Genomic DNA, 25,707 nt, shown 5'->3' with positions numbered 1-25,707 from the left:
TGCTCCTACTCATCAATGCCTTGGCCACTTTAAAAGGCAGGTTGACTATTTTATTCCATTATTATCTATAAAATTTTAAAAATTGAGATCCCTTGAGAATTAAATATGGAAAATCATGTGTTTTATTTTGAAAGTCCTACCACAATTTCTGGCTTGGGTTTAAATTCACACTAAAGAATATATGACTGATGTAAGATCTTTTCTTAAGAACAGCTTTGATGACAGTGCACAGCATGAAGAAAGAATGACTGGTACCTGAGGAGAAGAGGAAACATCACTGAGGGAAGGGAAAGGCACAAGGGAGGGTGCTTGCGGTATGAAGGGAACCTGTCCACTTCACAGTTGTGCTAAAATAGCTATGATATGGTGAAGAAAAGAAAAGTCGGAGAATGTATCCTCTTCCATCTGGGGCTTTAGGCACATTGCTTCTTTAGCATCAACATCCTCATCAGTAAAACATGGGTAATAACTCTTACCCCTCAGGGTTGTTCTCAGAATTCATCAAGAAAAACCTTAAGCTCCAGAAAGAGCCCAGTGCAGCTCCCAGCGTATACAATTCCCCAGTAAATGTTTATTTAATCTATGTGCCAGGTATGGGCAGAAAACTCTATATATACTGAAAAACCTCTCCATGAAAATCAGCATCAAGATCTGTTTAACCCAGGGCCCTATCTGAAATGAGACCCCTGAGTCACCCAAGACAACACCCAAAGGGAGCGAACACAGGAGGTAACATTGTGTTACAGGCCCCAGAAGACACGGCTAATCACAGAGTGTAGTACCCAGAGATGGGAAGGGCCTGGGAGACCAGTTTTACAGACAAGGAAACTCCAAACCACCCATGATCAGGAAGCATGGTCTCTTGTCCCAGCTTCTGTAAGCAGTGTCTGGGTGGCACCTTGGGAAAACATGTATTTCTGGCCCTGGAAGCCTCCATTTGTGGATTAAACACAAGGTTTTATACGGAACTAAACATTTTGACTTCATTCCTTCTCCAGCATGTCTGCCGAATATTTCCAATAGGTACTTTTGAACAACACCTATTCTGAGGTGATATGGGTAAATTGCAAAAACATTAATTTACTATTAACATAATTACAGGGTTTTTTCTCCTCTCTAGATTTTGTTTAGTGCTTGGGGCCAAATCCCTTTCACTCTCACAATACCTTCTTTGTTTTAAAAAGGAGATACTACAGTGTCTGGTTGGTAGGGGGAAAGTGCCCTTTGAAATTTCCTGTTATCACAGTCATAAGCTGTCTCTAATCAGAAGCAGTGCAATAAATAGACACAAGGCTCCCTTAAAATGCCTACAGTCTGCTAAGAATTAAATGTCTTCCTTTGCGTGTCTCCTCAAAATATATTTTTAAATAGTTGCTCAGTCCTGAGCTTTCCCTAATAAGGTTTCATTTAAATAAATTTGGAAATATTTTCCTTCTTTTAGAGAAAGCCACTCTATTTGGAAATGTCAGATAAAAATACATGTACGTTATAAGGCTATCACCTATTTTCAGCGATGTTTTTTCAAACTCTCGTTTTTCCTTTCTTTCTTTCTTTTTTCTCCTTCTATTTGCTGTTCCCAGTAGCTTCTGGGAGCTTCCTCACCCAAGAGGACCAGGCTCATCAGATCACAAACAATTTCATCTGTTTTCCTGGCTGTAGCCATTATATGAACAAAACTGGCCCCCATTGTCCCATATAGCCCTCCTGAGTCGCCCCAGCTCTCCAAACCCCAGCCAGGGCCATGTGACTGTATTGAAACCAACTTGCCCTTAACTTTGGAAAATTAGCCACTCTCCTCCTTGCTGTGCCATGTCAAAATTAAAGAGTAAACAGAGGTCCCCCCAATCCCCCTGATTGCATTAATCATTCAAATGACGTATTAGCATTCTTCAGACTCTTCTGTTGTGCTTCTAAATTAACACCTCCAGGTTCAAGGGAATAGAAATTAACTGAATTATCTGGTAGCCCCAGATGTCTTAGCATGCTCTTCCTTCTTGCTGATTTAATATGCCTGAAGAACAGTTATGAGGCAGAAACACCGCTAATGGTCAAGAAATAATTTATGAAATGTAACCAATAGCCTTAGCTCTCCTCCCACATTCCAAAGTTGTCCGGATTCCAGGTGAACCTTGGTTACCATGGGGGCCCCACTGCCAATGGGCACGGCCGCCTTACTAAAGCTAGGAGTCCAACTGCCCAGGATCAGCTGCATAGAACCCAGAAGCAGAGCTCCAGAGCTGGCCTGAGGGGTCAGTCCCAGAGAGCAAGAGAGGTATGAGAGGAGAGCCTGTGGGATCCAAAAAGGGGCCTCTCTGGTACTTCCCAGCTCTGGCCACGAGCAACCTTCTTGTCGAGGCATGAAAAGGATCAGCGATTGATTCCACAGAGCTGTGGAAGGGCTTTTTAGAACATTGATGTAATCCTTCACAACAGAAGCCAGTTTCCCTTGGGGGTTAATCCTGTCATTTGGGAGTGTCTCCAGGGCATTAAGCCATAATTGCTTGCGTAACTCCAAGAGGCAAACAGGAAGCTGGAACACACATTCATTCAGAAGCTTCCTAGAGCAGGCAGGTCCCGTCCTTGGCATTGCAGCTCCTTCCAGATCAAAGCACCCTCCCCCATCCATTCTGAAGGGTGTCCCCCAAAAAGAAGGAAGCCTGAGAGCTCACACAGAAACCTCACCCCTATCCTGGCTCCCAGCTGCCTGGCTGTCCCCAAGCTAGGAGTAGGGAGATGAGGATCAGGGGAGGGTCAACACGAGGCGTCAACTGAACAGAGCTGCCTCACAATAACAGGCAGAAACGCAAACGCTTTCGCCATGCCTTGGTGGGAACCGAAACATCAGATGTTTATTAAATGCCATAGCTGTGGCGACTACTTTGCACAGTAAGCCCAGAAGTGTATGCTGTCACTTTAAAAAAAATTGAGCTGATGCCAGGCTAGTCATGGTAATGCTCTCATGGCATGATTAGATTCATGCCCAGGGTTGTATTTGCATATGATATTCAGGGCATGAGTTTTTTATTGTTCTTAATCAGAGCCGAATGTCAACAAAATAAATGAAGTTGCGAGTTGAAGTGAAATTTTTATCACATCAGGGATGTGCTTTTTCTCCCATTTATCACAGCCCATATTGAGAGAGTGAAATTTTTTGAAAATGTGGTAATCAATGGAAGAGCTCCATATGGCAGGGATCAAAGGTGTTACATAGTGTGTGGTTCTGCTTTATTGCCAGCCAGTACTGTTAATTGGACAACAAGATCAGAGGCAATATTAAAATCCAATTAAATTGATATGAACAGATTGCCAAGTGATGTACACTAATGTATAATTGAGTATCAAGCAAATGCAAGTCCCCGTCTTCTGCTTCTACCTCCTGAATAAATGATGGCGCCATAGAGGACAGAAACAAGTTTGCACGTTAGCTGCACAGCTCTGGGCTCTCATTTGTTACTTTCAGAGTTGATGACTTTTGGTTTTCCTCCTAGTCTGTCTTAAAGAGACAGGCCCATTCCCTGTCCCCCAAGCCCCTACCCTTTACCCCCCACCTGGGGTGGGTTTTCTTCCCCGAAATCATTTTCCCCTTTCGGGGCCTGGAAATGAAACCCATGTTTCATATGCTTCATTACATGTCTATTATATAGCAGGTCCTAAAGAGCAGTGCATTGATAATATATTGTGCTCGTTGTAAATGATCTGTCCATCTGGAGCGGCACACTAACACATTTCTAATGCCGTTTCCCAGATATAGATTACAGCAGAATGTTTCTTAAGCCAAAAGGAAAGAGAAAGCAAGCAAGCAAAGCCCTGAATGAACACTGTCAGAATACCTCAGCACACAAAGAAGGGCCGGAGCCGCAGGTGAAAGAGTTGTCTGGGATGTGGATCCCCGGAGTGGATCCTGTGGCCCAAGCTCCTGACTGGTTACCAGCAGGAGCTGAAGTGGGCCTCCATTCATTCCTCTCCAAACAAGGCCGGGAAGGGACAGATCGAGAGGAAAGCAGTCCCTCCCACTCAATTAGAGCAATTAGCTCACAGGCCGTACAGGGGCCAGGCCTGGCTGAATGGGATCCCCCAGCCCCACCGTTTGTTATCCGAGCTGAGCTCACACAAATTAATGAGGAGAGGGAATGAGGAAAGCCAAGGGCTGTTGCTGGCAAACACTCTGGGGGCCTCGTCCCTTCCTCCTGTAAGAACAGCCCCAGATTACCCCCAACAATAAAACCTGTTAACTTATACAACTTTGCTTAAGAAACAAGCCTGATGGGACGTTGGCAGACTTCCCTGCTGCCAACCGAGAACTATTGCGGGCAGCCGCGGGCTTCTCAGGACTTAAGCGCATGATGGAATGGTAAACGAGGGAGCAGACTGTTTATTCCAGCAGCCAGATTGTTTCTGGCCATAAAGTTCTGTGTTTGGAAAGTTTTTTTTTTTTTTTTTCCTCCCCGGTATATTACCAAAAAAAAAAGGGAGAAGAGGGTGGAGAAAGAGGTATTGAGCAAAGATTATGTTTTATTTTTCATTCAAGCTGTTCCAAAAAAAGCATCGACCTTCCTGGGTTTAAATGGACTCTGCTAATAAATACATAAGCCCATTTCAGTATTGCAGAAAAGGGAAGGGAAGAAGGAAGCGAGTCCAAGTTGGAGCAAGGAGGAGTGGTGTTATTAAAATAAATTCTAAGGAATGAGGTTTCATCTAGTTTGGAATTTGAGTTGCAAAATGAGGCACATTTCAAGTTTTGATCAAATATTTATGTTTCTTTATAAATAGGTACACACTTTAAGAGATTAGATTTTATTTGTGGGCCTTAAAAAAACTGAGATGATATCTACACTCACAAACCAGTTTGAATTGTATTTTTTGGCTTATATTAGTCAAAACAAGTGGCAGATTCCTGGTCAGTAGCTACTTACCAAGCAACTGATAAATCAAAATGATGTTTTGCTTTCTTTTCCCCAAACCCTCCTGACTTAGGTCCAAACAGCGTCATATTTGCAGTTCACCTTGAAAGTGGAGCAAAGAGAAACTCCAAGCGGAGGCAGACCTACCACACACCTAGCAACACCATTGAAACCTGGGATTCTGCCCCCACAAACCACAACAGATAAAGCCGGTGAAGGCTGGCGTCCTATTAAGTGAGGAAAGCAAGACCAGACTGTCTTTCGCCTAGAGCAGAAGTGTGCTTTTTAATAAGGCAGGCAGCTCAGGGCTGTAACTCCTCTCTGTAGCAAGAGTTTCCCCACAGGTAACAGAAGGATGGGCTCTCTAGCATGGTACTCAGAGGTCTCTTGGAATTAGGGTGGAACAGTCTCTAGAAGCTGCTGTTTTACCTGAATTTCATGGTGCCTACTTGCCCTTACTGTGAGCACTGGGTTGCCAAAAGCAGCTCTAAGATGGGAGGAAGCAAGGAAAGACCCTGAAATATCTTTTTTTTTTTTTTTTGACATTATGGATGGATGTGTAGCATGAGCATAAAGTCACAGATGTTTGGGGTAGTTTGTTACTGCAGCATAACCTAATCCCCCGACAGATACAATGAACTTAATATTTTAGCAAAATAAATTCAGTAGTCTGCAACAAACAAAAAGTACGTTGTTTATCTTGAAACAACATCAGCCTCACTTGGTAACAGTGCCCCAATATTTCTGGACCTGTTCTGGTGCTCAAAATGTGGAAAATCAAAACATCTGAAGAACTGGGTGATACTGATCAGAACAGCTCCTACAGTAGAACTGCTCTTGGTGCCCATCATTGTGCAGTGCATTTCAGAACCTTTCTTCTTTCACTCATCACAACCTGCAAAGTAAGAGATATTATGCTCGTATTTTCAGAGGAAGCAACTGAATCTCAGAGAGGTTAAGTAACTTTCCAGAAGTCACACAGGGGACGAGACAAAACTGAAATTTAAATACAGACCTACCTAAATTTAATATATATTTTTTTCTTACTTTTGTCCTACACAATCCAGCCTCCCACAGTTGCTTCATAGAAAAGATCAGTCATTCCAAAGTCTATTTAAACTATAAACTTGAACCCATCACCACATGGAGACCCGGATTCAAGATGCTTAAAGAAATGATAGTTATTCCTGAAAAGACCAAGGAGAGTCTCACAGGTGGTTCTGAATGCAATGCATTAGGAATCTGGGGCCCTGGGTGTCAGGATTTTTGCTAACACATATTATGGCTGTGAGTAGGTCACTTCCTCTCTATGTTCTACTTCCTCTAGAAACAGTGGCACCAGCAACCTACCTGTTTCTCTTAAATGCAGATTTGTTTTAAATACTGAAATCACTTTAAATTCTTCAGGGAAGAAAACAATCTAACCAAATCACCATATTATCATATATCTATGTTGTAATGATCAGGACCATTTCCATTCATTCTGACTTTCTTCCTTCCAGGAAACATAAAAGGATTTGAAATTAAGTGTGGCCATGTATTTTTGGACAACGCAGAAAGTGGTAAGTGTCTCTCCTGATAGATTTTTTTTTTTTTTAGATGGAGTTTCGTTCTTATTGCCCAGGCTGGAGTGCAATGGTGTGATCTCTGCCCACCACAACCTCCACCTCCCAGGTTCAAGTGATTCTCCTGCCTCAGCCTCCCAAGCAGCTGGGATTACAGGCATGCGCCACCATGCCTGGCTAATTTTGCATTTTTAGTAGAGACGGGATTTCTCCATGTTCGTCAGGCAGGTCTTGAACTCCCAACCTCAGGTGATCTGCCTGCCTTGGCCTCCCAAAGTGCTAGGATTACAGGTGTGAGCCACAGTGCCCAGCCCTGATAGGAGATTTAAGAACCAGCATGCTTCATTACATCCTTTCCCCTTATGGCAATGATATGGGAGAACATACTGAAATTGAGCCTCCATCAGCTTAAATCCTTGTGTGACTATGATGAGCAAGGCCTCTCTGTGACCCACGATGGATATGTAACGTGAGAGTAAAGTCAGAGATGTTTAGGGTACTTTGTTACTGCAGCATAACTTAGTCCCCCTGACAGATACAAATCTCATGGAGAGTATCAACAGGAGAAAGCAGGCTAGAAAGTAAAGGCATTGAATGAAGAAAATCCATTCATTTAAAAATATTTATTAAGCACCTATTTTTATCACTGTGTGTGCTGGTGTGCTAGAGATACAGTATTCTTCCTGAATTGGGAAATCCAAAAGAGCATTCTCTATAGAATAATAGATGCATATGTATGTATTATTATAGACATGTTTATTATGTATTATGTGATTTGAAATTGGAAAAGTATTTGCCTTCGACAGATATTTTTATTATCAAAATCTATTTGTAGTCTACAGAAAAAAAAAAAATTCCCCCCAAAACATCCACAAATCTACCTCTCAAGTGAATCTGCTTAGTTGGTTCCTTCTCTTTGATTCTCTGTGGTTTTTCATTTGTAAAAGTATGGCTAACTACACCTAAAAGAGAGAAGACTGTAACCTAGGTGTATTAAAACATTGAAGGCTGGTGAGCATTTCTATAGACTTCTTCTAAAGGTTAATATTAAAGATCAAGATTATAAAAGAAACAGGTTACTCCTCCCCATGGGGATCCCATCTTTATTACCACTTAGGGCCCAATAAATAAATAAGTAAACTTGAGGTTTCCCCCATTTAATAGAGTTTACATAAAGTTCAGTTTTGTTTGGGAGAAAAACAATTGTCCATTGTAATGAGTTCATGCTACGTGCAGCTTGGTTCTCCTTTCCATCTCTTATGGGCTTCCCTTCCCTGTGCCAGTGAGGTTTTCACACTGGGAGGCAGTGGCTGGCATTCCATCATAAATAACCTAACAGCATGCAGTGTAAAACCTTAGAAAAAGCTTTTTTAGGAAACTTGGCAAGAAAAATGTTATGTGAGAAAATGTCAAATACCATAGTCCCATGGCGATTTTTTCAATTCTTTTCCATTTTTATAATTGTTTATGAAATTGAAGTTTTCCGTAATTAAGCTTTTCCATACATTAAATAGAAATTCATTTTTGTAAATATAAGTACATATATATATATACACACACACACAGCCACACACACACATATGTATGTATGTGTATATATATACATTTAAAAGGCAAGTTGAAGAATATGTGCTGTTGAAGAGTACGTGCTCAGGACTAAGAAAAACACTGCAGAGTGGTCAGAAGCGGCACGATGTTGGGAAAAGCCCCAGCTCAGCTACTCTCAATCTCTGCCCTTACGGCAAATCCCTTCACCTCTCTGGGCTTCTGCCATCTCACTTACAAAACAAGGAGATCTTGCCAGATGCTTTCAAATGCCCCTTCTTCCTCGTCCATCCATGGATCCATTCCTAAAGCTGCTTCCAGTTTGTAAATGTTATTGGGTAAATTGAAAGTCTGTGTGGCTAGGATTCCAACTGGGTAGAAATATGTCAGCCAACAGCAAAAAGGGAAAACTCAAACATGAAGAAGTTATGATATCAGAATGATGAAACGGCGGAAGATGTTTCTGTTTTCCCAGACTTGCTCAGTGTTATTGCTATATTAGTTTTTACAATTTTATAAATCAATAAACATTAAATAAAGAGAACAGTCTGTGTAGAGGGCAGTGTTAATAATTACTCTCAAAGAATGTCAACACATGAACACAAACCCTTCCTTGTCTTTATAGGCACACAATATATTTACTATATACCAAATCAATATGATTATCAGCTCTAATTTTCAATAGCAAAATTTTCTTAAGCAACACAATTTATTTGCCTACAGATGTCAGGTAAACTCATTAGCAAGCACTTTTGTTATTCAATTGTCTGCTTTGGCATCATGGGTACTATAAGAAATTTCTAATGTCATCCCACCTCACCCTGGCCACCCATGCACATGTGCTTATAGACATGACAAAGTTGGCATTCTCAGGTTAATACTTATACCAAAGGTCATAAAAATCATGTTAAGCAGAAGTGCCCAGGGAATTTAGGTCTCTCTCTGTTACCTCATTCTCTCTAGATTTTTGACAACATGATATGATTACATAATAAGTCAGGGCAGGAAGTAAAGGAGACGCCATTCCGGAAACCCAGGTGAAGCCCCCATGGAGCCACCTGAGTTGCATATCCAACCTGTATGTAAAGTCAGGGAAGAAAACACTATTGATCCCTGAAAATTCCCACTCACTTCCCCGCTCCACTCCCACCCAACCAAAAGCAATTTCTTCCATGGGAGAAATTATGCAACTGAGAAAATGATATGTTCTCCATAGCATTATACACTGATGGTAACAAATGAATTATTTTAACCAACAAAAAACTTGGTGGTCCACAGAATCGCTTCCTCCTCAGTGCATTCTTACTTTCTCAAAATAACACCAAGTAGTGTCTTTTTGACCCTGGCTATAAGAAGTCAAGATTTTAAACCATCTTTCCTTCAGAATATTTGAAGTTTTCATGTGACTTCTACATCCCACAAAACAGCTCACCAGAAATGCAGGCTCAGTCAGTGGCTCTAAAACCTTACCTGAAGGATCTCAAGTCTGGTTGCTGCCAATACTTACCTGAGGTTCAAGAAGAAAGAAAATGCAACTGACACACCCCCCCCACCCCTTCAAAGTGAGACTTTGGCATTGATAGGCGCCCTCCTACCTCAACAAAATAAAACTGCATAGAGCAGGAAGCCAACTGGAAGCCTTGGCAACAACCGAAAGAGTGAGACAACCATTCTACAGAATTTTCCTCCTCGCAAGCTTCACTCATTCTCTTTTTGAAGGCAGTTCCTGTTTTCTCCTCCAGCTGGTAATCCAGCTTTTGTAATAGACAAACAAACATTATTTGTAAATCTCTTGTCTTGTCACATTTTAGAAAATCCTTAGTCCATCTAAGATCGGGAGATCCTTAAACTAGGCAGGGAACTGTGAAGGGAGGCAATAACTGGAACAAAAAGTGCCTGAGAATCACTGAGGTCATGTGCTGCATTGTCCAAGTACATCATAGAAATTAATTACCTTGACTCTGAAGCCAAGGTATTGGGTTCTAATCTCAGCTCTGCCACTTATCAGCTTGTAATCTTGAGCAATTTATTTCCTAACTCTATGTCTGTTTTTTTCACTCATGTAATGGAGATAATAATACTGCCTCTTCCATCGGATCCCTATGAAGATTAAAGGAATACTTATAATAGTACCAGGACATGATAACTATTACATATTAACTATTATTGTTGCCAGTTAGCCATTGTATGTCTTTGGATAAGCAATCACTGCACCTCCTTGAGTCTCCATGTACCAAATGAAATTAATAATATCCTTATCCATCCAACTTACCTCACAGGGTTATTGAAAAGATCAAATAACCTAACTGAGGTAAAAAGTTTTTTAGGATGGAAAAACACTTCACAGTAATATCTGTAATATATTGCTTTTTAATATAATAATATTATACCTCAGCTGATTAAAACAAAGTGCTTCATTTTAAAGGAATTAAAAGAGAAAAAGAAGAACAATCCTGGATTGGCCAGAAACACCATCATGGGCTACGTTGAGGGGACGACTTGAAAGAGAACATACCAGCCTTGATTTTACTTCCAGTAATAAATCTTACCCCCAATCTATGGAATGAACTGGGGGAATATGATTAATCTGCATCACTATGGCTCTATGGCAAGTCATTTGTGTTTGTTCTGAGTGGCAAGACAATATAGTTTCTGGTCAATTCTGTCTTACTACAAGAGTCCTCTAAAATCAGAAATGTTTTGGGCACTGCTAGTAATTTCTAGGCCATGCAATTTCTGACCCCAATAACTGTCACGGGGGATTGGCAGATGCTGCTGTTAGAACTGCCCAGTCCCAATAGCTAGCCAGGCCAGATGATGATTTGGAGTTCAGGCCTCACAGGCAAGCCACCAGCTCTCCCTGAATATTGGTTGGACTGAACTTTTGGATTAAACGACCAGTTGTGCCAATGCCAGGTGAACATGATTGGAAGCAACGAGATGCCAAATGAATCAACTCCATGGGCACTCCTAGTCAACAGCTGAATGCATCTTCCATGTTTTTATTCTGTCAGCCCGATGCCTTGCTAACACACACCCTTGACCATATAACTGTGTGTCTTCTTCTTACTACCCTCTGCATTTCTTCCTCCCTAAAGTGCTGTGTCTTGGGCTATCAGTCTCATTTCCACTCATCTGAACCCACTTCCATTTCCACACTGTCCATGTGGTTCTCAATAATTGGAGTTATTCCTCCTCCTAAAAAATTCGTATTTCTCTCTCTCTAATTCACCATGCATAGAAAGACAACTTTACTATTACATATTTATGAAAATAATAATAATAAAAACTGACATTTATTGAGTTTAATCTCAGCTGGGCATTGGTCTCAGTACTTTACATAAATTATCTCACATAATCCCAGAACAAGTCTATGATGTGAGTACTATTATTTTTCTTTTTTATGGATGTATAGACTAAGGCATATAGATGTGCTGAAGGCCATACAACATGCATGTGGGACATCTAGACACTGGTAGAACCAGGATATGAGCACAGGAAGCCTGACTCACAGAGCCGCAGATTTTTAGTGAAGTGCAATAGACTCCAATATACTCACATGGGACATGTGTCTTCACAACCCAAAGTAATTTCAGTTCACACTGGATTCCCTAGGGATGGTAACTCAGGTAGATTTGTCTTATATCCCTTCGAGGAACACAAGAAAGGATTACTTCAAGGCTCTTTGAGCTCTACAACATGGACTTTTGGTTTGACTCCAAGATTCTAATTTTCACCCATGTAACTATGTGTAACCATATGAATATTCTTCCTTGCTGTGTACAAACTTCCAGAAACACAATTACACCTTCCAAATGGATGCCATATCTTTTGCCATATCAAAATGTTATGGTCAAGAACTTGTTGTGCCTGCCCCTGGAGGCCTGGTGGTGAAGACAGCACTCATAGACCCTGCCCAGATGGAGATTACTACAATTTAGTAGAGAAGACAGCCATCAAATGAATGATTGTAAATAATTAAGAGAACAATGTGATGAAAGCAAAGTGCCCTGAAGAAAATACAAGATGCTTTTGAGAAAATGGAAGGAGAGGTAGCTAATTTCCTTTAAACCCATGGCATCCTTCTTGGAAGTTGAACTGAATGCTTTCAAAATTGCCCCAAATCCTGAAATCACTTAATAAATATTTCTGAATTAATATCCTAGACAAGGGAAATGAGGTAATACTTGCAAACCAGAGGAACGCGTGGCAGTTTCTTTATACTCCCAATGTTGGGAGAAAGTTGAAATGAGCTCAAACAGAGAACGACAAGAAATGCAGGGCACATTTTGCTGTGGTTACAGCCCTCGCCACACTAGCCGGATTGTTTTGGGTCTCATTTTCATGAGGCTTAATACAATCAGGAAGAGCTTAGACGCCCAGCCAGTATAAATACCCCACCAGGAGCCTGATCAAGGAGAGAACCAAAACCTAACCAGCCTGGGCTCTCTTGTGGTGCCCAGACACACATGTGGGCAGCTCCCCCAGCCAATAACTCTGGCCCCCTCTGGGGGCTCCCCACCCCCACCAATCAACACATTCTTAAAGTAGCCTCAGGCTGCTGACGCTCATAATCAGACCTGGGTTGGATTGCAAACATCTCTATACTGCCAGTGCTGGCTAATGTGATTAGGCACAGAGCATTAGCCAAATAAAAGGGATGGGGAACAAGGAGCCAGAAAGACAAGGAGATGGAGAGAAGGAAAGGAAACTGTGTGCACAAGGTGGGAAGAAATGGGGAAAGGCTTTGTGTCACCCCCAAAGAGAGGACATTAAAAGTCGAGGGAACCCTCAAATCAAAACAATTTATTGCTGAGTCAAACAGCTGGCCAGCAATCCACAAATATTGAGCTCCTACTGTGTTCATGTTCCCTTACCATTAGCCAGCTCACAGCCCACCAGAAGGCACACTCAAAAAAATGCCATAAAGACTGATGATTAAAGCATCCACCAAGATTATACGTACTTTCATAACAGAGTTTTTGAAGGAGAGGATGAATGAATGGATACAAATAAACAAGTACCCTACTATAGGGTTAATTCCATGTGTCAACTTGGCTAGGTTATGGTGCCCAATTGTTTTATCAAACGCTAGTCTAAATGGTGCTGTGAAGGTATTTTTTAGATAAAATTAATGTTTAAACTAGTAGACTGAATAAAGCAGATTACCTTCTATTATATGGGTGTGCCCCATCCAATCAGTTGAAGATCTTACGCGCACAAACTGAAGTCTCCTGAAGAAGGAGGAATTCTGCATCAAGACTGCAAAATTGCAATCCTACCTGAGTTTCTAGATTGCTAGCCAGCTCTGCAAATTTTGGACTCACAACTGCAATATAATTCTCCCCTGGGTCTCCAGGCTGCTGCTCTGCCCTACAAATTCTGGACTGACTAGCCCCTATGATTGTGTGCACCTCAAAATATCTATGTATCAGCTGAAATAAAGGTTATATATATATGAAAAATATATATGTTTTATATATATATGTTTTATATATATTTATATATGTTTTATATATTTATATATATATGTTTTATATATTTATATATATGTGTGTGTGTGTGTATATATATATATATATATCCCTGTGTCCTACAGGGTTAGGAGAGCCCTAGAGGGGCTCTAAACCTTTATAAAAAAATAAAGGATTTATATATATATATATTAGATTTCGTGTAGGTGTGTCTGTGTGTGTGTATCCTATTGGTTCCATTTTTCTAGAGAAACCTGTCTAATACACCCATTAAATAAGCCCATTGATTGTAAGGCAGGCCCAAATTCCAGGAATGTTAAAATGTGAAAAACTTGTGCTTCTTAGAATTCAGGAGATAAGGTCACTGTAATTAGTATAATAACTTCCAGTGTACTGAGGATTGCCAAGGAAGACAGAGGATGCTATGGGAATTAGTGCAGAAATACCTGCATGAACCTGGCAGGGTCAGAGTGCTGGGGAAGCAGAAACGAGAAGTATTAGAAAGCATCACCAGCCAGAAGACAAAATGGGCTCAAGCGGCAGAAAAGAAAGGAGGTAGGTATTCTGGTAAAGAACAAGGAACCTGCATGTGCTGTCCACAGACACTCCCACCACTCAAAGCCATGACCAACTTGCACTGTCCTGAAGGCCAGCCTCCTGCATGTGGCCCACCAGCCTCTTCTCCAGGCCCTGGAAGAGCAGAGCGTCTCACCAGTGGGTGAAGGTCTCCAGCTTTTGCATCTGAGACAGAAAGCTGTGAGCCCGCATTCCACTTGCACAATGCCAAAAGGGTTAATTCCCAACATCCCCCTTTCTCCCCCACCCTGTAAGTAGTGGCAATCTTTTCTAATCATTTCCATTTCTATTCCTCTTTAATTCTCCCACTCCCCTCTTTGTTTTCATGACCTGTGGGAACCTGAACTGCAGCTGGAGGTAGAGACTGCTTTTATACTTAAAGCAGATATTTAAGCAATTATCCTGTCACTGGGCCTTGCCTTGCCTCCTGCATATGGGTCGCTCCCAAGCAAGGCATTTGGTTTCTCCTTTGTTCCCGGTGCACAGAGTAAAATTGTTCCAGAAAGCCCTTGCCCTTGAGCAATGGGGCCGGGAAGATGGGGGTGAACTCTGCTGGGATCCTGGATGTCAGAAAGGAGGCAGGCAATGGTGACTTGAGCCACTTTCAGCCTCTTTGGCTCTGTCTACCCCATGCTGCACAGGCTGTCTCCCTCCAGCAGCAAAGAGTCTGTGAGACACTCATGGCTGCTCCTCACCACAGAAGCTCAGGTGGTGGGAAGGCCAGGCCTGTGATGCAGAAAGTTCTGCCTGCTGCCCTATGGCTGCACGTGCATGCATGCTCTCCTCTGGGGCTCTCCTAACCCTGCAGGAGGACCCAGGGATCAGGCACCCCAAGGAGAAGCAAGGATAGCCCCATCAGCTTTGCTGTGACCTGAGTGTGTCACCTCCAAGAGGGTGATCTCGCAGAACCACTGGTATTGGTTTCCTGTGGTCGTTGCAACAAATGACCACAAACTGGATGGCTCAAAATAAGAGAAAATGCATTCTTTCACAGTTTTGGAAGCCAGAAGCCCCAAACCACTACAACAGGGATGAAATCAAGGTGTCAGCAGGGCCACACTCCCTTAGGAGGCTCTAGCAGGGAATCTCTTTGCTTCTTACAGCCTTTGGTGGCTGCCAGCATTCCTCAGCTTGCAGTGGCATCATTCCAATCCCTGACTCCTTTGTCACATTGTCTTTTCCTCTGCATGCATCAAATCTCTCTCTGCTTCTGTCTGATACGGACACTTGTGATTGCATTTAGCACCCACCTGGATAATCCAGGGTAATCTCCTCATCTCAAAATCCTTAATATAATCCCATCTGCAAAGACTGCCATGTGAGGTAACATTCATAGGTTCCAGGGATTGGGACTTGATGTTATAGTCTCACCAATGCACCACAACGTAGCAGTCTCTTGTGAGGTATCACCCAGACTTCTTTGTCTCGTGACCAGGAGAATTGGGGAGTGTGGACACAAAGGGTCGGGTAAGAGTGAAAGTTTAATAGACAAAAGAAGAAAGCTGTCTGCTGTGGAGAGGGTCCCTGGAAGAGGGTTGCTGTTTTTACAGTTGGATGCAAAGGCTTTTATAGGAAACCAATGAGGGTTGGGCATCTCATTTGAATAAGATGCAAATTTCTGGTAGCTCCACCCTGCCCTCTTAATGTGCTTGTGACTCTTAGCTTGAGTTACTCCATATTGCTTTGTTCCCCTTACTGCGCATGTGTCAGAGGAGGGAATTTTCCACTGTGGGCAAGCCCCCCTGTGCAAGTTCCCTTATCTGTGCCTGTGGGCTGTTCTTTTGTTTGAAAAGATTCAACTGAAGACCCACGCTAACTGCAGACCCACACTAACTGCCGGCCTGAGTTTTTTCCTTTCTCCTCTCTCACTATCCCTCCCTACAGCAATCTTATGCCTACTTCTCTCAGAGTAAGAGATGGGACCAATAGATAAGGTGTGATGGACCTCTCTTCTATCCTACATTCCTAAGTGTTGAGGGGAAACCAGGGTCTTACCAGATGAGCAAGGACCAGCTCCTTCACAGTCACGGAGGTCAAAGAGAAGAGAGTGGAATGGTTGGGCTTTAGTGCCCCATTATCAAAAACACTGGGTAGAATTAGGTAATGAAAAGATGTCTGGGCTCAATCTTATACAAAATTATTTACTAACAATGTGGCTTCCAACAAGTTAACCTGATGTCTCTAAGCTTTGGTTCCCAAACATATAAAATGGGCACATCCATAAGGAGTCATTAGGACTTATTTCATATTAACCATGTGCTGGATATCATGGTGAGCACTTTCCAAATATTTTCTAATCCTTACGGAGATTTATAAATTAAGGATTATTATCCTCATTTTACAGTTGAGTAAATAAAGATTCAGAGAAATTATGTAATATGCCCTGGGGTCACACACCTTAAAGTCACTCACAGAGACTTACTTTGTAGCCAGGCCTGTCTGACTCCAAATCATAAGACAATTAGCCCAAAGAGAACTTAGCCTCGATCCCCATTAGAATCACCTGGGGAGCTTAACCTATGTAGCTTTGCAGGGCCATCCTGACCAATCAAATCAGGATCTCTGGGGATGAGGCCTGGGCATTTGTTAAAAGCCTCCCAGGTGACCAATGTGCAGTCAGGGCTGAGAACCTGTCAGATACATGAGCCCCTCCCCCTCCTCATGCTGAGTGAGGGCCATGGTCCTTCTCCTCTGCAGGCTGGTTGGTCCCAACTGCACATCCTCGGTCAGCCCTTCCTGATAACTTTGTCTTGATCTAACAACGAAAACCTTCCCTGCTGAACAAAGAACATTCTCAATTATTCATTCATTTATTTACTCGTTTATTGAATGAGTACAAACTCCATGGTTCTTTCTTTCCAGCCCCTCAAACAGTACCTGGCTCTTAGTAGGTGTTTGGTGAAACTCTATTTCATTCAGTGTCTACTGCAGGTCAGGCATTATAAAGGTTTCCTTGTTATGTACCCCTTACGTATGTTTTCTTTCCCATTTTGTCTAATCTCCTCTGCCCCATGAGGACAGGTCCCCTGACTCCTAGTGTGGGCCTGACCCCGCTGTGCCTATTTCCTGCCTTTGCCACTTGTGGAAAGTTGAAACATGGCCCCCCAAAAGACATCCACATCCCAATTCCTGGAATCTGTGAATGCTACCTTATTTGGAGAAAGAGTTTTGCAGGTGTGATTAAGTTAAGGATCTCGAGATGGGAACTCTCCTGGATTATCTGAATGGACCCCAAATGCCATCACAAGTGTTTGTATAGGAAAGATACAGAAGAAAGAGGCCAACACAAGAGGGGACAGGAATGTGACCCTAAGGCAGAGGTTGGAGTGATGCGGCCACTTGCCACAAAATGCCCACAGCCACCAGAGGCAAAGATTCTTCTCTAAACCCTCCAAAGGGAGTGTGGGCCTCCTGACATCCTGATTTTGGCCCAGTGATACTCACTTCAGACTTCTGGCCTTCAGAACTATAAGAGAATAAAGTCTGTTGTTGCTAATTTGTTACAGCAGCCACAGGAAACTAATACAATATTTGTCCTGATTTTTTACCTTGTGCCCACCACCTCAGAGTTCTAACCAAGCCAAGCCTAACCCCCAACACCTGGTCCACTCCATGCCAAGTCATTTTCCCACATCATCATTCCACAGGGGCTTTTAATCTTCCTGCCGACTGCTGAGAGCAAGGGCCTAGGTTTCCTTGCTAGGCCATAGGTCACACTGCCAGATACAAAGTTTAGAGTTTGTAGGACAAGGCCCTGGGTGAAGAGAAGTGGAATACAAGACTGATCCCAAGGAGCCATCAAAACAAGCAGGCTAGTCCCTTCCATGGACAGCCCAACAGGATAGTTCACATCCTGGAGAGTCCTGGGGTGTAGAGATACGCAGAAATAAAACAAGCTTGGAGACTAAAGTACAAAGTCAGAACTTCACGTTCCCCCCACGCCACAACTTCTCTTGTAGCCTCACCATTTCACCTTTCCCTACAAGCATCACGGGTCTACCATCACCTTCTGTGAAGTCTGTCACATTTACAAAGCATTTACTGTTTTTGAAAAAGATTGCCACATCCATCACTTTATTTGAGATCCACGCTGTGAAGTAGGCGGGAGTGTTACCGTCCTATTTTACAGCAAAGGTCAGAAGACTGAACTGAGATTGGACAGTTTGGGAAGTTAATGCAACAATCAGTCTAACGCAACAGCAGGTCTCCTTACCTGCATCCAGTGCTCCACCCACTTCACTTCACCTCTTGCCTTCTGTGCCTCCAAGGCTTAAGTACAAGAGGTCCAAGTATAGAGAAGTTAACAGACCAGGCAGGGTGACCAACAGCTCACTCTTCTACACACTTTGTAGAAGCTCATACTTCTACTACACTTAATCCTCACAACAGCCCTAGGAGGCAGGTACTATTCATTATCCTCATTTTATAAATGAGGAAAATGAGGCACAAGGAAATTTCCCAATTAGCCCAAGTTTTAATGGGTAGCACGTGGAGGAGCCAGGCTTTGAACCCAGGCAATTTGGCCCCAGAGTCTGTGCTCTTAACCCAAAGAGAGCTAATGTAGTACTGCAAGAACTATTATCTTTGAGCTGGAACCTCTCAAAATATAGTATAAACCAATGACGTTCTAAGCAATCTTCAAAACAAAGAACCAAAGGCAAAATGAAACTAAATTAGCCCTTTAGAATGAAAGTGATATTGCTTTGAAATTCCTGTTGGAAACCCTTTCCACCAGATGTGTCCATTTGTAATGTGGTCATTATTAGCCACACATGTTTGGGGCGCACGCACGCGTGCATGCGCGTGTGTGTGTATGTATGTTAGTTCATGTACTGTGAAAGATGAGTGGCAGACTCTCCAGATGGTTCACTAGAAACCTTACTTCAGGGCTCCCCCAGTGCTTCTGCTCCATCAAAGGGACTTTGAGTTTGGAGTTTCAGTAAATTAACAACATCCCTGTTCTTTATTTATCTCCCTTCTGACTGTGATAAATAGCCCTGGGGAATCCTTCCTATTTCTGGGTTGAGAAAAAAATGAAACATCTCTGCCTACATTTCACACCAATATGGTTCGTAGAGTATTTATTATAAGCTAGCTGTATTCTAGTGTTATAGTACACGTTTTCAATCTCCCAAAAGTAGTAAGTGTGCTTATCACCATCATTTCAAAGCCTTACTAATTACCTTAACCAGGTGCGGCAGGATGCCACAGCTGTGTAGAAATAACTGTAACTTCCCTATAATAACTGGCGGTAAAACCCACATGTCCAATGCATACAGCCTACAGGTAAAAATATGCTGACACTTGTTGGAAGATGGGTTTGGGAGGTCTCCCAGTCTAATCTCTTTATCATATAGATGTGAAACTGAGGTCCAGAGATAAGAAATGATTTGTCCAGGAATACTCAGCAACAGAATAGCAGTGCCTGCTTGTATTGGCACATTAGGCAACTTAGATGAACCTTCATACAGAGAATAATCAGAAAAGCTGGGCAATATTTAAAAAATTATCTGGCACAAGAGATGTTCCAAGTCAGGGAAGAATTAGAAGACCAAGACTGAGAGAATGAATAAGAAGGAAACCCAGAGAAGTCAGTCTGAAATTTTAGACTACTTTTCCTCCTGACTCTAGAGGCTCAGCCGATTCCATTCGAGGTGTCTGAGAAGTTTGAGAGAAAAATGTAACAGACCTTTTGATAGACTATCTTGTGGATATGAAAAAAAAAAAAATTATATTCAGGACCTACCAAAACTGAGGGGCTGATAAACTCCTGAGCTTTGGGTTGGGACATGAAAGGGACATAAGCTTACCCTAGAAGTAAGGTTGAATCAAAAATAGATCTCACTGGACTAAAATCCAGATTTGAACCATTTATGCCTAATTATATTAAGGTGGTATTGAATTTCAAAGGGATGGTGACTTTCAGTAAGACACAATTTAAATCCTCTCTAGAGGAAGATAACTTTATGCTTAGTGTCAAATTATCTCTAATTTTTATATACAATACATAGTACCCAATCAAAAATAACCAGAAGGACTCAGATAACAGAGTTTTCAGACACAGACTTTAAAATGACTATGCCTAATATATTCAAGGCATCTAAAACCAAGATGGAAAATTCTGCCAATCAACTGGAAACTATTTTAAAAATAAGAAAATAAAACTTCTAAAACTAAAAAATACAATAACTAAAATTTTAAAATCACGGATGGCTTTAAGAACAGATTAAATGGAACTGAAATGTTAATTAGTAAGAGAGAAAATAGGTTGGAAGAAACATCCAGAAGAAAGCACTGAAAGATAAATGATGGAAAATAGAGAAAAGAACATATGAGATAAATTAGGACCTATTGCATAGGAAGAAAAGGTCTAAGTAATATTTGCTGTCATAGAAGAAGAGGAGAGAAAGAATAGAGGAGGAGCATTTTTAATTTAATTTTTAACTTTAGAGCATTTTTCAAAGCTGCTGAAAGACCAAAAGGCACAAATTCAAGAAGTACTTACCATGAATCTTAAGCATGATTTTTAAAAAATCAAATCTTACCTACATATCAGAAAAAAACTGATAATTAACCAAAAAAATGGAGAATTCCTTAAAAGAAAAATTACATAAACAAAAATATAACTCACATCTGACCTCTCATCAAAGAAAACACAAGCCTGGCAGTAAAGTAATAGTGTCATAAAAGTGCTGAGAAGATAACTGCCATTCTACAATCCTATACCCAGCTAAAATATCCTTCAAAAAATGTCAGTATAATCAAGATGTTTTTCACACAGTAAAAACATAGAGAATTTGTCAGTAGACTTGAACTAGAGGAAATGTTTATAGGCAGTAGCCAAGTGATCCCAGATGGGAGCTTAAAGGTGCAATAAGAGCAACAGAAATGATAAACAAGTGGATAAGCTAAGTGAGCAGTTACTACATAAAATAACGATAATACTATCTTGCAAGATTTAATATATGTGTCAATGAAAATTTGTGGTCATATCAGCATATAAGTTGAAGGTGGAAAATATAAAGTGCTTTAGGGCCCTTGCTTTATTCAGTAAGTGATGAAAGCTCTAATTTATGTTACAGTTGTCATATTAAATATATACATGTAAATTTTAATAACCACTATAATTATAACCAAGAATATACCTATAAAAATCACAAAAATATAACTAGCAAGTTAATAGAGATAGAAATGAAATAATAAAGGAATAGTAAGTCCAAAAGAATGTAAAAAAGGAGAGAAAATGAAATACCATAGGTAAGGCAAACAGAAAACAGTAAGAGTGTAGATTTAAACTCAAATAGATCCATAAATGCAATAAAAGGCAAATGGACAAAATGCTCAAATTAAAAGAGAAAGATTATCAGACTGGATAAAAACCCAAAACCCCCAAAAAAAATGAGCATGCTGCTTACAAGTGACACTCATTGAATATAATCATACAAAAAGGCTGAAAACACAGGAAAAGATATACTGTGCAAATACTAGCCACAAAGAGCTGGCAAAACTAAGTTAATATCAAACTTGTAGAATGTAAGGCAGGAATGATTCGTTGAAATAATAAGGGACACTTCACAATGATAAAAAGTATTCAATTGACCAAGAAAGTACATAATTCTAAATTTACACATAGGTATTAATATAGCTAGTCACCAGTGGGCTAGGTCCCAAGCGATGAGAAAAGAATACCTTTGGCTTCAGAGGATCATCTTAAATGAAGACAATAACAGAAAAAAAAACAAGAAGAAAAATGGAAAATAGGTTAGGAGAGTCATGGAGATAGGAAAGAGATGCAGAGAGAGAAATTAAAAAGATAGTCGGGTATGGATACAAAGTTTAGGGAAAATGAAAGAGAGGGAAGAAAGAAGGCTAGAAAGGACAGAGAGCAAAAATTGAAAGTAAAGCTAAAATGTGTTGAGAGAAAAAGTATGAAGTCATTGAGATTCCACAAGTGCACGTCCTTCACTGAAGCTTAGCTCTTCACAGCCAGGGTCAGACTTTCCTGTGGCACATCAAGTGACAACTGCCTTTATTAATTTCAAATATCAAAATCAGAAATCAAAAGAGTAGCAGTCATCACCATAATCCCCTTTCTGGCCTCAGAACTTGCATACAAATTGTGGTGTTCTCCACGTCGTAAGAGCAAGAACAATTATGCATTTCCCTTCTGCCCAGAAAAGCCAAGAAGTCACAGATTACGTAGCCATGCCCTCACCCAGCCAGACTGCCAGGACCAGGTCCTGTGTATGGTCTTGTCAATGATGAAACCAGGGAGGCCTAAAGTCAGGACTCAATTAAACCCTGAATTCAACTTTTGGACCATTTTCCACAGACACAAGTTGACTCCTGGGTGAACAGGCCAGGGAAGATGATTTTGTAGCAAATCTATTTCTGCTGTGCCCTATCTGCATGGAATGTTTGCTCTGCTTTTTGTGCTTAAAAGTGCTTTGGGGATGTAGAATTTTTTGCTGGGATGAGTACATGGGACAGAAGAGTCATCATTCTTTAAGCAGAGAGATTTTAATAACAGTTTTGAAAACACTGACTGGTGTGCAGGGCCTGCAGCTGTAAGAACTCTATTGATCCCATTGACGTGGTATTTGTAAAACTTATGGCTTCTTAGAGGATTCATTCATTTATTCAACCAATAATGGCGAGCAAGGTAGATATGACCCTACCCTAACAGAGCTTACATTCTAGTGGGGAGAACATGAATAGTCAAACAAAACAATTACCACTTGTTATGAGATATGAGGACAGAGAATAACTGGAAAGAGGAGAGAGCCCCCTTCGGAAAGGTTGTCAGGAAAGGTCTCTTTGAGGAGGTGACACCTTGGCCAGGTGTAAAGGAAGTGAAAGCCAGCCACATAGGAGCCAAAGACAGCTTTTAGCAAGAGGGGAAGCATGAGAGAAAGCTAAGGTGAGAAGAGAGGCTTTGGTGTGTTTGAGCACTAAGAGCCAAGACCGGTCGGTTGGTGTGCAGAGGAGGTGCCATTTGAGGGACCAACATAGTGGAGACTATGCAGAGCCTGCAGGCAGTGGCCAGGAGTTGGGTTTCAACATGCCAGCCATGGAAAGCTTCCAGGAGCTGCCAGGTAGAGGAGTGACTTGATCCATTCGACAACTGCAAAAGCCACAGCCCTCAAGGGCAGCTGCAGAAGAAAAACTGTGAAACTTGAAGAACTTCCTGGCTAAGAGTGACTGGCACCAGAGCCAGTAGGTAAGCAAGTCCCAAGAGCCTCCCTGCCCCAAGGCTCCAAAAGCCCAGCCTTTGCTCAGCTGAGATGGTCTAAGAGAGATAGATCTTCCTCAGGGAAGGGAGAGCCTGGACTAGTGACTCAGAGGTTGTTCTTGTGACTGTAATTACACTGCTGAGGTTAATCCCAGACCCAGTGTCGTCACAGTACTTCTGAGCATTAATTCTGTCCAAAGGTAGGCAGCTAAGTTTTACCCAGTAAAGAGATACTACAGGGTTAAGCCAGGTAAACTATGAACCTCAACCAAGTGAAACAATTACAAGCTACATTTGAGTAGAGAGACAGAGGAGATGCTGGTGTGGTCGAGATTTTGGACCAATATTTCTCTAGTGTGGTCCATGACTCATCTGCATCAGAAACAACTAAAAGACTTGCTAAAAATTCAGATTCCTGGTTTCATACAACTCAGATCTGCTGAATCCAAATATGGCTTTGAGTTTGGAAGGGACTCTTTGTGGCAAATGCATCCTTGCCTGTCACATCATTGGCATAATATATCATAAATATAGGAAAACACTATTGAATATGTGCTGTTAGTTTTCTAGACCCCCAACAATCCCTCAGCATCCCTCTTATCTTTTTTTTCATTATTATACTTTAAGTTCTAGGGTACATGTGCACAACGTGCAAGTTTGTTACATATGTATACATGTGCCATGTTGGTGTGCTGCACCCATTAACTAGTCATTTACATTAGGTGTATCTCCTAATGCTATCCCTCCCTCCTACCCCCACCCCACGACAGGCCCCCGTGTGTGATGTTCCCCTTCCTGTGTCCAAGTGTTCTCATTGTTCAATTCCCACCTATGAGTGAGAACATGCTGTGTCTGGTTTTCTGTCCCTGCAATAGTTTGCTGAGAATGATGGTTTCCAGCTTCATCCATGTCCCTACAAAGGACATGAACTCATCATTTTTTATGGCTGCATAGTATTCCATGGTGTATATGTGCCACATTTTCTTAATCCAGTCTATCATTGATGGGCATTTGGGTTGGTTCCAAGTCTTTGCTATTGTGAATAGTGCCGCAATAAACATACGTGTGCATGTGTCTTGAGAGCAGCATGATTTATAATCCTTTGGGTATATATCCAGTAATGGGATGGCTGGGTTAAACGGTATTTCTAGTTCTAGATCCTTGAGGAATCGCCACACTGTCTTCCACAATGGTTGAACTAGTTTGCAGTCCCACCAACAGTGTAAAAGTGCTCCTGTTTCTCCACATCCTCTCCAGCACCTGTTGTTTCCTGACTTTCTAGTGATTGCCATTCTAACTGGTGTGAGATGGTATCTCACTGTGGTTTTGATTTGCATTTCTCTGATGGCCAGTGATGATGAGCATTTTTTCATGTATCTTTTGGCTGCATAAATGTCTTCTTTTGAGAGGTGTCTGTTCATATCCTTTGCCCACTTTTTGATGCAGTTGTTTGATTTTTTCTTGTAAATTTGTTTAAGATCTTCACAGATTTTGGATATTAGCCCTTTGTCAGATGAGTAGATTGCAAAAATTTTCTTCCATTCTGCAGGTTGCCTGTTCACTCTCATGGTAGTTTCTTTTGATGTGCAGAAGCCTTTTAGTTTAATTAGATCCCATTTGTCAATTTTGGCTTTTGTTGCCATTGCTTTTGGTGTTTTAGACGTGAAGTCCTTGCCCATGCCTGTGTCCTGAATGGTATTGCCTAGGTTTTCTTCTATGGTTTTTATGGTTGTAGGTCTAATATTTAAGTCTTTAATCCATCTTGAATTAATTTTTGTATAAGGTGTAAGGAAGGGATCCAGTTTCAGCTTTCTGCATATGGCTAGCCAGTTTTCCCAGCACCATTTATTAAATGGGGAATCTTTTCCCCATATCTTGTTTTTGCAGGTTTGTCAAAGATCAGAGAGCATCCGTCTTACCTTAATGAGTCTCAAGGTGAATTTACAGAACTATGAATATTTAAATACAGATATATAATTTAATCTATTTTTTTTAAATAGTGTTGCTTGCCATAAAAAATAATGAGTTCATGTCCTTTGCAGGGACATGGATGAAGCTGGAAACCATCATTCTCAGCAAACTAACACAGGAACAGAAAACCAAACACTGCATGTTCTCACTCATAAGTGGGAGTTGAACAATGAGAACACGTGGACACAGGGAGGGGAACATCACACACAGGGGCCTGTCGGGGGGTGGGGGGCAAGGGTAGGGAGAGCATTAGGACAAATACCTAATGCATGAGGGGCTTAAAACCTGGATGACGGGTTGATAGGTGCAGCAAACCACCGTGGCACATGTATACCTATGTAACAAACCAGCACATTCTGCACATGTATCCCAGAACTTAAAGTAAAATAAAAAAATAATAATAATAATAATGTTGCTTTAATATGTATGTGTTGTTTCCTAAC

At 41.4% G+C, this 25,707-nt stretch overlaps 1 long non-coding RNA gene across 1 annotated transcript in view; it reads left to right on the top strand.

Annotated features, from left to right (window-relative positions):
• Nucleotides 1–2,131: 2,131 nt before the first annotated feature.
• The window catches only part of LOC129057590 (uncharacterized), a 49,462-nt gene continuing 25,886 nt past the window's right edge, over nt 2,132–25,707 (top strand). The window contains exons 1-2 of the long non-coding RNA XR_008522228.1: nt 2,132–2,272; nt 6,404–6,463. This is a non-coding gene — a long non-coding RNA (uncharacterized LOC129057590). The remainder of the gene's footprint in view (nt 2,273–6,403; nt 6,464–25,707) is intronic.

Source organism: Pongo abelii, chromosome 12 (genome assembly GCF_028885655.2).
Source record: "Pongo abelii isolate AG06213 chromosome 12, NHGRI_mPonAbe1-v2.0_pri, whole genome shotgun sequence".
NCBI lineage: Eukaryota > Metazoa > Chordata > Mammalia > Primates > Hominidae > Pongo > Pongo abelii.
The sequence above is the reverse complement of the archived record's forward strand: the minus strand, read 5'-3'. Positions and strand labels throughout refer to the sequence as shown.